Source organism: Hypanus sabinus, chromosome 1, assembly GCF_030144855.1.
Source record: "Hypanus sabinus isolate sHypSab1 chromosome 1, sHypSab1.hap1, whole genome shotgun sequence".
In the NCBI taxonomy this organism is placed as follows: Eukaryota; Metazoa; Chordata; class Chondrichthyes; order Myliobatiformes; family Dasyatidae; genus Hypanus; species Hypanus sabinus.
The window spans coordinates 44,603,961-44,620,225 of record NC_082706.1 but is presented as its reverse complement, the minus strand read 5'-3'; the positions used below and the strand labels follow the sequence as shown (position 1 = coordinate 44,620,225).

Here is a 16,265-nt window from a genome sequence, read left to right as displayed (position 1 = left end):
GATGGAATCAAAACTCCTCAATTACTGCCTAACTCATTCAGTCTATAGAAGTGACTCTGAGAGTCTGGTTGTCCATCAGCACACATTCAGCGGCCATTTTTTTAGTTATACCTGTACCCTGCTCGATCATGCAGCCAATCACATGGTGGTAACTCAATTCATAAAAGTATGCAGACATGGTCAAGAGGTTTGATTGTTCTTTAGACCAAACATCAGTATGCAGAAGAAATGTGATCGAAGTGACTTTGACTGTGGAGTGATTGCTTGTGCCAGACGGTATGGTTAGAGTATCTCGGAAACTGCTGGTCAGCTGGGATTTTCATGCACAAAAGACTGTAGCGTTTACTGGGAATGGTGAAAAACAGACAGTGAGAGGCAGTTCTATGGACAACCAAGCCTTGTAAATGAGAGCAGTCAGAGGAGCATGGTCAGAATGGTTCGAGGTGACACTAACTCATAAGCAAGTGTTAAACTTCAAAAAAGCATCTTTTGAAGTGGATGGTGTACAGCAGCAGATGGACAGGAGAGGAGGTACCTAATAATATGGCCAAGGAGTGTAATTCCCTATCCAACACCACTGTGACCTGTCTGTCTGTTACCTCTGCATTGTTGCAATGAGACCCAACGCGAGCTTAAAGAACAACACCTTATCTTCCATTTGGGTATACTCCAGCTTTTTTGATTCAGTACTGAACCCTCAAATCATTCTTTCTTTCTGTGTCAGAATAAGTCATTTCCGCTAGTCATCCATATGTGATTTTGGTCCAGTTTTTCTCTTTTTATTCATGTGGCAGGGTTTACTGGGAATGCCCCCACAACCCTGCTACATCACATATTAGAGGCATAATCTGATCCAAATCATTCCATGAACTCATCAAGTCTCACCCTTTCTGAGCTATTTTCTGTTCTATCCATTTCTCCTCCCGCCATCACCACTATTGTTTTCCCTCTTTCCTGGTTCTCACAAAAGATTTCGGACCTGAAACATTTTGCTCTCTCCCAGATGCTGAGAGTTTTCAGCATTTTCTATTTCACTATTCTCCAAGAGGATCACAATCTTGCCCTTGGCTTCAGAGTCTTGTGTGCCTCAACGATCTGGAGAGATATGTTCGTGGCGTCAAGGCTTTATGTTTTGACTCTTTGGTGGGGTCACCCATTGCAAATGGATTGAAGAGTAGTGGGCCGACTAAGAGTGGTCAAGTTTCTGTCATTTAGCTAAGAACTAAGACTGGTAAAACAAAATTGTTACAGAAACAGCAAAGAGGAATCCTACATCTGAGTGGGACAGTATTCCTGAGGCTCCATGATCTCTCTCTTTCAGTTACACACACACACACACACACACACACACACACACACACACACACACACACACACACACAGAGTCATTTTCACTCACATACACTAAACCTCTCAAAGAAGAACTCAGTTGCTCAGTGCCAAGGAATTTTAGCAGAGAACAAAACTGTACTATTCTAATCATTGGAGAATCCTGATTGGTCAATGTATTAGTTTGATCACCTTCACAGTGTTGCTGTCAGTCAGAAGTAATGATCAAAGATGATAGTCCCTGCCTTCTCCATTCTGATTAATATGCTGTACAGCCAAGCTTGCAGTTTCATTCGCCTCAGTTCTGACCAGCACATTCTGGAAGTGTTGCACTGAACGCAATCACAGGAAACAGGTTCTTCCTTTTCGTTGCTTGATCCCAGCGTGTGTGTACTGGTGACATGATGTTACATCCCTGGAATTGGAATCATGATGGTCTAGTCAGAAATACTGAGAAGACTACAAACACTAATAGTTGTACTTTTCACATCTTTTCTCAGATAAGGGGCCCAGAATTACTCACAATACTTAAAGTGCAGTTTGAAAAATACATATAAAGCCTCAGCATTGCATCCTTGCTGTTATATTTTAATCTTGCTGAAATGAATGTTAATATTGCATTTGCCTTCTTTACCACTGACTCATCCTACAAGTCAACTTTTGGAGAATCCTCTACACCTCGGATTTTTGCATTTTCTCCCCATATGGAAAACAATCGACACTTTTATTCCTTCAACCAAATTTCATAAACATACACTTTCTTACATTATATTCTATTTCCCACTTCTTTGCTCATTCTCCCTATCTGTCTAAATCCTTCTACAGACTCCCTTCTTCCCCAGCATTACTAGCCCCTCCACCTATCCTTGTATTCTCTTCAAAACTGGCCACAAAGCTATCAATTCTGTCATTCAAATTATTCACATAATGATGCATCAATAACTCTCGGAGACGGGAGGCAAACAATAGGCTTTTATTAGCAACAAGAGACTACGACATCCTGGAGACTGAGAAAGGAGTAGTGCCTCCAATCATCTTTATACAGGGGTCTATGGGAGAAGCCACAAGAACAGTCAGCAGAGGGGCGTGTCCAGACAGGTATACATAGTTTACCACATTCACCCCCCCCCCCACGCTTTGTTTTAAAAGAGACCGGACAGAGACCGTCTCCTCCCACCCATCAGGTAAGACCACTTAGGCATACTGGGCGTTCGCATGAAGTAGGTGAACCCTCTCGACCATCGGGTAGTATTTATTGCTCCTTGCATGTTTCCGGAGCAGCGCTGGCCCTGGCGACGACAGCCAAGCCATTAGAGTGGTCCCAGTGGCAGACTTCCGGGGAAAAGAAAAGAGTCGCTCATGAGGGGTGGCATTGGTGGACATGTATAACAGGGAGCGGATAGAGTGGAGTGCCTCGGGGAGGACCTCCTGCCAGCGAGGGACCAGCAAACCCTTTGACCTAAGGGCTAAGAGTGTGGCCTTCCACACTGTGGCATTCTCCCTCTCCACCTGTCTATTTCCCCGGGGATTATAGCTCATGGTCCTACTAGTAGCAATACCCCTAGCCAGCAGGTACTGGTGCAGCTCATCACTCATAAACGAGGACCCTCTATCACTGTGGATACAGCAGGGATATCCGAACAGAGTGAAAAGCTGGTGCAGGGCTTTTATGATGGACGTGGTAGTGGCATCGGGGCGGAGGATGGCAAAGGGGAACCACGAGTACTCGTCGATTATGTTGAGAAAGTAGACATTGCGGTCCATGGAGGGAAGGGGACCCTTAAAGTCGACACTCAGTCACTCAAAGGGGCGGGTGGCCTTGATAAGTTGTGCCTTTTCAGGATGGTAGAAGTGCGGTTTGCACTCAGCACAGACTTGACAGTTCCTGGTCATCATCCTGATGTCCTCAAGGGAGAAAGGCAGGTTCCGGGCTTTCACAAAATGGTAAAGTTGGGTGACTCCTGGGTGACAAAGATCTGCATGCAGGGCGTGTAGCAGGTCGCACTGCGCGCTGGCACATGTTCCCCGGGATAGGGCATCAGGGGGCTCATTGAGCCTTCCAGACTGGTACAGGATGTCATAGTTATAAGTGGAGAGTTCCATTCTCCACCTCAAAATTTTATCATTTTTGATTTTGCCCTTCTGTTGGGTGCTAAACATGAATGCAATTGAGCGCTGGTCGGTCAGCAAGGTGAACCTTTTGCCGGCGAGATAGTGCCTCCAGTGCCTAATAGCTTCCACTATGGCCTGGGCTTCTTTCTCCAGCGCAGAGTGCCAAATTTCAGGGTCTTGAACGGTACAAGAGAATAATGCTACCGGCCTTCCTGCCTGATCGAGGGTAGCAGCCAACGTGAAATCGGAGACGTCACTCTCTACTTGGAAGGGAATGGTCTCGTCCATGGCATGCATCATTGCTTTGGCAATGTCCTCTTTAATGTGGCTGAAGGCCGCACGGGCCTCAGCTAAGAGGGGAAATGCGGTGGACTTGACCAGGGGGTGGGCTCTGAGAGTGGTGGGAAGAGAGAGTACCAACAGTGGGCGCATACGGTTGGGGTCAGGGCCAATGACCCCGTTTTCCATGACATACCCAAGGATAGCAAGTCGGGTGGTTCCGAACACACACTTGTCCCTGTTATAGGTAAGGTTAAGAGCTTTGGCCACTTGGAAAAATCGTTGGAGGCTGGTGTCGTGATCTTGCCAGTCGTGACCACAGATGGTGATGTTATCCAGGTATGGGAACGTGGCCTTCAGTTGGCACTGGTCCATCATCTGGTCCATTTCCCTCTGGAAGACAGAGACACCGAAGGGGACGTGCAGGAAATGATAGACCCTGCCGCCTGCCACGAAGGTGGTGTAGGGGCCGTCCTCCGGGCGGATGGGGAGCTGATGGTAAGCGGATTTCAGGTCTATGGTCGAGTACACCTTGTACTGAGCTATCTGATTGACCATATCTGCGATGCGGGGTAGTGGGTACGCGTCATGCTGCGTGAACTGATTGATGGTTTGACTATAGTCCACGACCATCCTATTTTTCTGCCCGGTCTGAACAACGACCACCTGGGCCCTCCAAGGACTTGTGCTTGGCTCAATGATCCCCTCCCTGAGCAGCCGCTGCCCCTCCGACTTAAGGAAGGCCCTGTCCCCCGCGCTTTACATTCTGCTTTTAGTTGCCACAGGTTTACAGTCAGGGTTCAGGTTGGCGAACAGCGGTGGGGGAGGGATCTTGAGGGTGGAGAGGCTGCAAATGGTGTCAGTAGCACGGCTGTTAGCATGGTGTTGAGTGGGATGTGCGGGTCGATGTGTATGTATGGCCAGTAGCGGGGTATATGACGAAGACCCACAAAACTGAGGATTTCTGACAGTGATTTGTGGGAGGGGCCCGTCATACTCCATTCTCACACTTTTCAGGTGGGTCTGGAAGTCGAGCCCCAATAGCACAGGGGCACACAGTTGAGGCATGACCAGTAACGCAAAGTCCAGATATCCTGTGCCCTGCACCACCAATGTCGCTACACAACCCTCCTGGATGTCTGTGGAATGCGATCCATAAGCCATGGTGACCTTCTGGCTTACCGGCTGTGTCACGAGTCGGCAGCATTGCACTGTGTGTGGGTGAATAAAACTCTCAGTGCTGCCCATGTCAAACAGGCAGCTAGTCCTTGCCCTCCACCAGGATGTCCATCATTGACCTTGCCAGCTGGTATGGAGCACTTTGGTCGAGGGTCACGGAGGCCAGAGTTGAATTGGCGTCTTGGTGCCCGGTAAGCACCCGTGGGTCGGAGGCAGGGCGAGGTGGCGCCGAGAAAGATGGCCACCCCCATGCCTCGCACGTGGCGGGCAGGCAAGATGGCGGCGACCAAGATGGCGACCCCCATGCCTCGCACACGGCGCTGCGTGACCCCGCTCGTGGTTTGGACTTACATGCCTTGGCAAAGTGGCCATTCTTTCCACAGCTGGAGCAGGTAGCTTCTCGGGCCGGGCAGCGTTTATGGGGGTGCTTTTAGAGTCTGCAGAAGTAACACTGCGCAGACTTGCGACTGGCAGCAGCCGTGGTCCACTCGCCGGCGGGTTGCGGGGTCTGCAGCGTCCATGGGGTCGGCGGGTGATCGCGCGCCTGGACAGCGTCAGCATTGTGCAGAGTGGCCTCCCGCGTGTCGACCAGCTTCAACGCCGAATGTACGGTAAGATCAGCGTGTTGCTGGCACATGTACACTGACCTGATCCCCGTAACGAAGGCGTCTCGCACCAGGAGTTCCGCATGCTGTTCCGCCGTCAGTCCCCTGCAGTCGCAGGCTAACACGAGTGTCTGTAGGGCCGGACAAACTCAGCGCCGCCATATCACTAAGCGATGTCTTGCGTAGACGGTGTTCATCGGCCGCAGGTATTGCCTTTTGAGGGCATCCATCGCAGCCTCGTAGTCTGTTTGGTCTCTCATCATGGAGTAGACTCTGGAGAGGAGAACCCTGCGCTTTGTGGCAGGGTCGGCCACAAGAATCTCCTCCAGGTACGATTCGAAGCATGCTAGCCAGAGTTCGAAAGCGTCGCCGGCTTCCTGGGATTGTGGGTCGAGATCCAATCTGTCTGGTCGTAAAATGCTCTCCATGTATTAAACTTGCTGCTAATAAAATTGATGCACCATCAATAATGCACCATCGGAGACGGGAGGTGAACGATAGGCTTTAATTAGCAGCGAGTGACCATGACATCCTGGAGACTGAGGGAGGAGCAGTGCCTCCAATCGCCTTTATACAGGGGTCTGTGGGAGGAGCCACAGGAGCAGTCAGCAGAGGGGCTTGTCCAGACAGGTATACATAGTTTACCACACATATAACTTGAAAAGAAATGGTCCCAACACCAACACGACGAACACCACTAGTCATTAGCAGCCAATTACAAAAGGCTCCCTTTATTCCCACTGTTAGCCTCCTGCCAATCAGTGAATGTTCTATCCATGCTTCATTCCTTTAATACCATTGGTTCTCATCTTGTTAAGCAGCATGTGCAGCACCTATTCAAAGGCCTTCTAAATCTCCAAGTGAACAACATCCACTGACATTCCTTTGTCTATCTTGCTTGTTACTTCCTCAAAGAATTCCTTTACCTTTTAGGAAACCATGCTGACATTGGCCTGATTTCTTAAGTGTCTCCAAGTATCCCAAAGCCTCACTCTTAATAATGGATTCCAACATACTCCCAACCACTGAAGTCAGATTAACTGGCCTATAATTTCCTTCCTTCTGCCACCCTCCTTTCTTATAGAGTGACATATTCATTTACCCAGATCTCCAGAACCATGTAGAATCTAGTTCCCTTCCCTTCCCTTTCCCCTTTCCTCTCCACTCTTACCTTCTCTCTCCAGTTTTGGTCCCTCTCCTCCTCTCCATCACATCCTCACTTCTTCAACAGTTCTCTCTCCCACTTTCTCCACGCTCTTTTCCACCTTGTTCGGTCTGCTTCTCTTCTGATCTTCTTTCTTTGTCACCCTTCCTATCTGTCTCTATCTCCTCCTTTTCTATTTCTCTCTCACTCTCTTTCACTTGACCTTCTCTCTCTTCCCCACCTCTCTCTCGCTCTTTCCTTTTCTCTCTCGCTGCTTCTTCCCTCTCCTTCTCTCCCCTCAGTCTTCACCCCTACTCTCTTCCTATCCCTCCTCCCTTTCTCACAGCCTCTGCAGAGTTGGGCCAGATGTCATAATGAGCCTGTATAGAGACCACCGTGTCATTTATCACCACAGACAGGGACGCGACACCAGCTTCAGCAGATGAGAAGTACGCAGTTAGAAGCGGCCGACGAACCTAGTCCAAACCGGCAGAAAAACTCTAAACGAAGTATCCACACTAAAACAGCCACTCACTCAGATGTCCAATAGACATTTAGAATCACCTCCAAAGTATCTCAAGAACAATACAGCAGTTTTTCCTCGATTTCTCTCAGCTCATTCAGAACAGCTCCACGTTGTGTCTGACCCCGGGAGTGTGTGATGGAACGGTGTGGAAGGAGCTTCACTCTGTGTCTGACCCTTTTTTCCCATACAAAATATCTTTATCACAAATTCAGTGTTATATATACAAAACAGTGTCTAGCGCAATTACTTCACTGCAAATTGACAATACAATTAAACCAAAATGTTTCCATCATTATCAATCAGGACACTAAGCACCACCCCCACCCACGCCCAACCCAACGGTCCCGGAACGCCTCTGTGGTCGCCGTGGACTGCGCCTGTTCCTTCTCAATATTTACCGGGGTACGAACATACCCCCTAAACATTGCCAGGCAGACCACCCGGGCGGATCCTCCCACCACCCGTTTCCAAGACCAACGATTGGCTGTTTTTGCCAGCCCCAGGAGCAGGTTGACAAGGACGTCCTCATCCCACAATGGCCATATATAAATAGGATGGGGCTGGGTACTGGATGACCATATATCAATAGGATGGGGTCAAAATGTAACCAGACGGCGAGGAGCAGACCACGAAGATGCGCAAAAAGGAGCTGCAGTCTCGCACACTCCATGCACTGTGGTACAAGGTCTCCTCCTTGCGGCTGGGAGATCCGTGTACAAACTAAATAACTTATTATTGCTGCTCGATACAGCAGCCTCCAGTCTATGTTCTTCATGGGAAGAACTCCCTCGTAAAGGGACTTCCATTCGGGACTCCCCTCACCTCCAGGTGGAAAGTCAGCCCGCCATGGCGTGCCGGGACGGTGGACAAGGGCTGGGAAGTGGAAGGTGTGGAGCAGCAACCCATACAGGTACCTCCTACTTGCATCCCTGAATGGGATTGTGGGTGTCGAGGAGCGACGGTTCCGGTTGTCTGGCTCGGCTCTCGGATCAGATTGCGGGGCCTGGGCCCGACAAGCAGTTCCGGCGGTGCAGAGGTGAGCCCAGCCTGAGTCGTTCCACTCACCCGAGCAGCACCGGCTTCGGTTGAGGTAGGGCAAGGGTCGGCCAGAACTCCGCCCTCAGCCAGAGGAGGGGATACCCGGCCCGAGCAAACCACGTTCCAGACTCTCAGTAAGTCCTGATTGAAGCCGGGCAGAATCCACAAAGCAGCACGGCTGACGCCCCTGGGTGGTAGCTGCATCTCTTCGTAAAGACAGCAGCCCCTCCGGAGGAAGAATGTCGCCTATACGTGCCACCTGGGAGGGTGCTCGGCATACAGTAATCTCTGCAGGGTCCTGAGCCGGACAGACGCCAGTCTCGGACGTACACACACCAACGACTGTCCGCCGTCTCCCACTGGGAGACTCTAGACCGCTGCAGAGACACAGTGTTACAGTACCTCAGAAGAAGTCCACTAACTTCCTCTGCATTCTCGCGACAAAGGGAGTAGGTGGAGCAAAAGTGACCACCCGTTCCCACAACATGGAGGCTTCCAGCTGGTTTATGACCACCACCCTGCTTCGATAGGAAAGCACCCTGAGAAGGCTTGACCAACACCCCAGCCGGGCCATGACTTTCGTCTCCAGGTCCTGCCAGTTCGCAAGCCAGGTCTCCCCAGAAGGATTCAAGTGGTCTCCGAGTTAGAGGAAATGCCTGGTGCTCCACTCAAAAACTCTCATCTCCTCAAGCAGGGAGTCCACCTGCCCCTGACCACTGAGTCGGGAACATTTCACCCAATTGATCCTAGCGGAGGACGCTACCGAGAAAACTTCTTGGCACTCGTGCATCCTCCGCAGGTCACTGGGATCCGTCACCATGAGGAGTACATCGTCGGCTTAAGCCGAGAGGACGACCTCCATGACCGGTTCGCGCAGAACTGGACTCATCAGCCTTCACCGAAGAAGGCTCAGGAATGGTTCGATACAGATCGCATACAAATGGCCGGACATTAGGCACCCCTGACGTACACCTCTTCTGAAGGGAATCAGCGCTGTCAACGATCCGTTGATCTTAACAAGGCTCTCTGCAGCAGAGTTTAGGAGCCGAACTCGGGTTATAAAGTGTTGTCCGAGCCCGAGTGCCTGCAAAGAACCCACCAGAGAACCTCCCGCTTTAGACCTCCTCGAGAAGGCGCTAGAATCGGAGTGAATATTCCGTCAGGTGACCACCGAGTAAAGGAGCCGACTGACTCCTTTAACTTATTTGCTGATAGTGGTTGCGCTGGAGTCCAGAGCGGTCCTCCACCTCGAGCGTACAGTTGAAGTCTCTCCTTAGGATGACGCAGTCGCCACGATCCATGGAACCAGCGGAGTTGACTGCTGATAGATTAGGCGCGTCTGCATCACCCCGCGCCTCGGGGCATTCATATTGATAAACTGCAGAGGTACATCATCCAGGTGCACGGCCAGGTGGAGCAGACGGCCGGGCACGACATCTTAGACTCACGATATTCGGCTGGAAGGTTGGGGGCAGCAGGATCGCCACCCCACTAGAGCTGTTGCTGAGGTGGCTCATGTAGACCTCTCACTGCCAGTCCAGGAGCCAAGCGGACTTGTGATACTCATCCCTGTGACCCACCATCTCCCGAAGGGGTAAAGCTGCTTACCACTCTGATGTCCTCACCAGGTCATCCGGGAGGGATTTCAGCTGTCGCCTGTCGTTCCCAGACACAGAATTCCTCTTCCCCTTCCCCATCCGTCTGAGGATGACACGCAAGGATTTAACCAGTCTCGGCATACTAAGACCAGCGAAGAGATGCTAATTTCGGCCGATGCTTTGCACGGTCAGAGGTGAGAATGAACTCTCTGATTTCCTCCAAGGGTATCAACGGTGATTTCTCAGGAGTGGGTGTCTCGCTATCAAAGAAAACTCCGTCCACCCCCTCACTACAAATAGATCCCTCATCTCTTCCGCGTGTGTACCAATTGACGGCTGTACATGTAACCCACACTGCGCAGTGGGTACCCCACTCATAGCTGCCTGCTCCCCAGTCGCATCAACCTTATACACAATTGAGACAACGGAGGAATAATCACCAGGCGAGCCATTAGTTGCAGGGGTCAGCATGTGGAGTGCACTGCACCCTCCCCAGGAGACAGGTACGAGGTGGACCCGAGCAACTCCGCTTCTAGGGGTCCACCGGCAGACTGATGCTGAGAGTGACAGAACTGGGCTCCGCTCCGCTGACATTATTGCCTCCAGGAAGGCGCTAACTAGTAAGTCCTGGGTGGAGGGCTCTCGGGCTGTCTCAGTTGCATAAACAGGGCAAAAAACACATTTCTGCACAATCACTCCACCTACCACAGGACTGGAGGCCACATCTGGGGATTCAGGTTTAAAAGCCTCCACCCAGATTCCCACCCCTCCCGGGGATTCCCCCGCGTCTACACTCCATGCCCTCTTGGGGGAAGATCCCCTTCTCCTTTTCAAGCCAGAGGAGCACACAGCTGCAGAATTCACCGAGGCGGCGGCACTCTCCCCGTCCACCTGTACACTTCCCCAAGTGGGCGTGAGCTCTGCGTTGCCGGGGGCCGACTTCTTAGGGTGTTTGTGTTTCTTCTTCGCTTTCTTGCCCCGGGCAGGCTCCACCCCGTCCCCTGCCGGAAGCTCCCTGCACACAGCCTCCTCAAGATCTCCCACCCGAACCACAGGGGCTGGGACAGGGATTGAAAGAGACGCAGGAATAGGGTCAGGTGTAGGGGCAGGAATAAGAACCGGAGCAGGGGCAGCTGGGGTATTGGTGCTAGAAATGCTCTCCTTAGGGTTTCGGGTGCTGTGAAAGTGCCCCACCTTCCTGCACGCATGGCGTCGCGGGCGCTCAGAGCCCCAGTAGATCATCAGGTGCATTGGAGCTCTGAGCGCCCGCGATGCCATGCGTGCGGGAAGGTGCCGGACTGTCCTCTGGACAGTAAACCGGCCCTCAACCGTGTTATCTGTGCCAGCTGCACGAACACCAGGCGCCGGAAAGAGATTACGTTGCGGGGGGTATGTCTCTTAGATTTGTGTCTTATGACAGTTATCCCTGACTGTACTTGTCACCGGCTCCATCTGTAAAAAGATGTCTTCCACATTGATCCCCCTACTGAGAGCATGGTGCACTGACTCATCATTTCTCAAATAAAACACTGTCTTCCCGAACTCTTTCTCGGGGACCAAGATGCCGCTTTCCCCAATCAAGTTCTCCATGGCCTCCGCACATTGTTCCAGAGTTAATCCAGAAAGCAAAGTAGACTGCACCCCGCGCTCATATTCCACCTACCGAAGCAGGGCGTTGTCCGAGGATGGAGACGCAACTCCCCGAAGGCCAGCGACTCCCTGGAGATCGGTCCGGTATGCTGCCACTACGGCCGAATCGGATAAATATGCGGCGGCGCCTGTTATAAAGTCCTGGAGCGAGTGAAGTAACTGGACGGAAACATTTGTACTCGAAAGTACATTGCTGGCTCGGCGCCAGAAATTTCAACGCCCAGAAAGGCTCCGTCGGTTCTGAGGTATTCCCAGGCCGTGAGAGGTCGAGAAGTCTCAAAAAATATTCCAGCTCCTACACTGAACGAAAATCACGACGACAAAGGACGAAGGATGTTGTCCCGATGTTAATGGGGGGACAACGGCGCTTGTCTCTCTGTTTTCGGAGAGAAACGGTTTCCTGGCGCGTTGCCAGCGGCCGCAGCTGGGAGCTGCACAGTTAGCAGCCGCCAACAAACCCAGTCCAATCTGGCAGAAAAACTCCGAACGAAGCCTCCACAATAAAACAGCCTCTCACTAAAATATCCAAGAGCGACTTCGAATCCCCTCCAAAATACCTCACGAAATTTATGCAGCAGATTTTCCTCGATTTCTCCCAACTCTTTCAGAACAACACCACGCTGTGTCTGACCCCAGGAGTGTGTGATGGGATGATGTAGAGGGAGCTTCACCCCGTGTTTGACCCCGTAGTTATGTGATAGAACAGTGCGGAGGGAGCTTCACTCTGTGCCTGACCTCAGGAGTGTGAAATGCGATGGTGTGGAGGGAGCATTACTCTGTCTCACCCCAAGGCGTGTGATACGACAGAGTGGAAGGTACAGGTTGTCACATTCCTGACTACGGGATCTTGCTGTGTGCACACTGACTGCCCCGTTTCATTGGCATGGGTGTCTTCTATACAAGCCTTGTGCTGGGACATCCCGAGATTAGCCGAGTTGTGGAGGGAGGCGGCTGGTGACAACACTTTTGGTAAATTGAACCATCCCTCCCCCAACGAAACCTTGACACTGTCCTAATCCCTGTAACTCCCTCCCTCGCGATGAAACCTCCTCGCCTTTATAACACTCACTCACAGACCCCGCCCCTGCCTCTGGTCCAGACTCTTCCGTCCAAATCGCTCACACCCACCGGCCACAATTAACTTGACAAGAATAAACCGAAAACACAAGGGCCTATCCATTCCGTTTAAAATATCGATTCACAAATACAGGTGCTCAAACACCCGGGAAGCTCAAAGCTCTACGGCAAGCCGCAGGGCTCATGACCATGTTCTTCCTTATCTGATGCGATAATGCTGTGCTTCTGCATTAGCTCTGACTTGATAGCGGCGGAGAAGCTGATAAAAGGCGAAGATCAAGCAGACAGGTCCGAGTCTGCACGGGACAGTAGACGTCAGAACAGTACAGCACTGTACTGGCCCTTCGACCTGGGCCGTCAGCGACTGTGGACCGAGAGGATGGAGGGAGAGGAGCAGAAAGAGGAAGCGAGAAACTGGAAAATTATAGGGAGTGGTAGCGAGAGATGTCAGAGATAGTTTTGTTTTACAGAGCGGTCTCTCTCTGTTTATTAGTTCTTTCTCTTCCTCACGCTCCCTCTCCCTCCCTAGTTCCCTCCTTCCTCTCGATCCTAAGTCTCAACAGCGTGGGCCGAAGGGCCGCACTGTTCTCTGCTGTATTGGCCCTGACAGCCACGGACTTGTGCTTCTGACAATTAACAGCTCATTAACCCTGGGGCGCACTCACATGCCGATGAAGAGGACGGCGATGGTGGGAATTATGATCATCTCGGCTATCTTCCATCTCTGGGCTTCCAGGGACTCGAGGCCTACGGGATCCCTCCTCGTCCTCGGCTGAATGCTGGGAACTGGAATGGAGGGCGGGTCTCTGACGGGACTGGAACCCACACTGACTCCCTCCGATCCAAGCCCACACAGACCCCCCTCATCCACACATCATACTTATCCATCCCATCAGAGCCCTCACAGTCCCCTACTCCTACACTCCTCTGTCCCCATACACTGACCTATCTCCTCAAACCGACCCCTCCTCCCACACCGACCGGTCCGCCCACGACCCACACCGACCTCTTTCTCCATACTGATCCGTCCCCACCCTACTCTCTCCCACCCACACCGACCCCTCTCCATGTCACACACTGACCCGTCTGTACAACATCCACCATCCCCCCACTCCCCACTCCACACCGACCCCTCTCCACGCCACGCACTGACCCGTCTGTACAACATCCACCATCCTCCCACTCCACACCGACCCGTCTGTACAACATCCACCATCCCCCCCACGTCACACATTGACCCGTCTGTACAACATCAACCATAACTCCCCCACTCCCCACTCCACACCGACCCCTCTCCACGCCACACACTGACCCGTCTGTACAACATCCACCATTCCCCCACCACCCACTCCACACCGAGCCCGAGGGGGGGATGAGTTAGAGTGAAGGTGAAGGTGATGTAGAGTCAGAGCTGAGCTGTTTCAACCTTCCCCACTCACCGCAGATAACGCTCCGGGATGTACCTCCTCCCCGGGACCCATCTCCGGGATCGTGGCTGGGACGGGAAGGCGAGGTGGATGGGGTAAGAGGGGGTGAGGAAAGATTAGTACCAGCCACAACTCCCAGCATTGACGTGTACCTCTTCGGGATCGGGCGGCCGGACCCCGCGCTCTGCGCCGCCTCCCGCCTCCGCAGATGTGCGGCCAGTGACAGGGCACCGGGTTTACCGAGCAGTTGCTGCAGAACAGGACCGGGACGGGGAAATCATTACCTAAAACACCGGACAAGGCGGAGTGTCAGTGCAATTGGTGCCGCCTCGGTAGGACACCTTCAGGAGGCGATGACTCAAAAAGGTGGCATCCAACATTAAAGAACCCCATCACCCAGGACATGCCCTCTTCTCATTGCTACCGCGGTACAGAAGCCTGACGACATTTCAGAAACAGCTTCTTCCTTTTCACCATCGGATTTCTGAACGGGCAATGAACCAACCTACACCGCCTCACTATTTTCCTCTCTGTTTGTCACCATTTCTTTATTTTAATTCCTTATTGTAATTTATTGCTTTTTTTCTGTTAGGAATGTACTGCTATCGCAAAACAACAAATTTCACGACATATGCCTTTGATTCTGACCCGTTCTTCACCCCCAACCCCCAACCCACCGATCACACCCCGCGTCACCGCCGCTGGTTTCCGAGGGTCAGTCTCGAGGTCTGCGAGGTCCCCACAAATGGTGTAGTTGCGGGAATTTAGGAATCTTGGAAGGAAGAGAGGCAATTCCTGAAGATCGGGGAAAGTGCTTGGGAGTCGAAATTTTTCCAGTTACGGGATCCCGGAGCGAAGGTCGCGAAATCTCGACGGGGAGGGTGCGAGAGTTCTGACATTTCCCACCCGGGGCAGTTTCGGATCCGGACTGAGAGAAATCTTATTAACGAGGTTGGGGAGGACTGCGTGTATTTGGGGAGGGGGGATGAGTGGGGAGGGGCATGTGTGTGGAACGGCTTCCCTCTCCGTGCAACAGGGAGGAGAGGGGCCTAACGGCTGCAGCAAAAATCAGAACGCAGCCTCACGAATGGTTTACACGGCCACTTTAACACAAGGAAACGCCGCAAGAACCTTAGGGAAAAAGTTAAGTGATATCGGGGGCAGAGGTTACAATATATCCGGAGTGAGGAGGGAGGGGCGGATGATCAAAGGTTAGAGCGGAGAAGCGGAGGGAGAGGCAGGAGTGTCAGGGAAGGAACTCCGGAACTCGGGGCGCGCTCAATGGCGGAAAAATGGGGACCGGAGGAGGGTGAAGAAGCTAAAATTCAAATTACAAAGTAAATTTACTATCAAATTACACTTATGTCAGCATAGGCACCCTGAGATTCATTCATTGTATTGCGGGCATTCAGAGTAAATATAAGAAAAACAATAAAGTTAATGAAATACCGCACCCATCAGGACTAAAGAGCAATCTGTGTGCAAGACAACAATCTGTGCAAGGACAAAAAGAAATAATAAAATAATAACACTGATAACAGAGCTAATCCAATATAAAACAGAGAAGCGGGATACAATGCAACCGATGAAACATATCAGCATTCGGGATAAAGGGAAAACTCTCGACAGAATTTACTTCGAGGCTTAAGAAAATTTACTAAAGAGCCGAATAGCAGAAAAATATAACGAAGATATTAAACATTTTAACTTTACCATATTAACTTGATTGCGTATACGGGAATAATCACCATTCACTAAAATCTTGCTTTAAAATACATACTCATAAAGCACACTTTTTTAAAATTATAAATACAAGCCTGATTCAGTTTAAAAGTCAGAATACCACAAATTATATTATAACTGATCTGTTATGACAGATAGTACGATTGATAAGAACTGTCCGATATTACAGGATAAACAAGCAATAACAAATTACTCAATAGATATAGCCATCCCAAGCACACATAACATACATAAATCAATAAGTGAAGACAGAATATGCTGAACTATAACATCAATTTGAAAGACTATGAAAGGTGAACAGGGTATACATTATCCCGACAGTAATACAGTCGGCTCTCCTTATTCGCGGGTTCCGCATGCTCAGATTCAACCAACCGCGGATCGGGAAAACCCGGAAGTTCTCTTTCCAGGTACGGGCTATTTTCATGTCATTACTCCTTAAGCAATACAGTATAACAACTATTTACATAGCGTTTATAATGTAATAGGTATTATAAGTAATCTAGAGATTATTTAAAGTATGCGGGAGGATGTGTATAGGTTACTGCGGATTGGGAA

At 51.0% G+C, this 16,265-nt stretch overlaps 1 protein-coding gene across 1 annotated transcript in view; it reads left to right on the top strand.

Annotated features, from left to right (window-relative positions):
• The window catches only part of LOC132399117 (sialic acid-binding Ig-like lectin 10), a 740,957-nt gene that overhangs the window by 600,553 nt on the left and 124,139 nt on the right, over nucleotides 1-16,265 (top strand). The gene's annotated exons all lie outside the window — the stretch shown is intronic.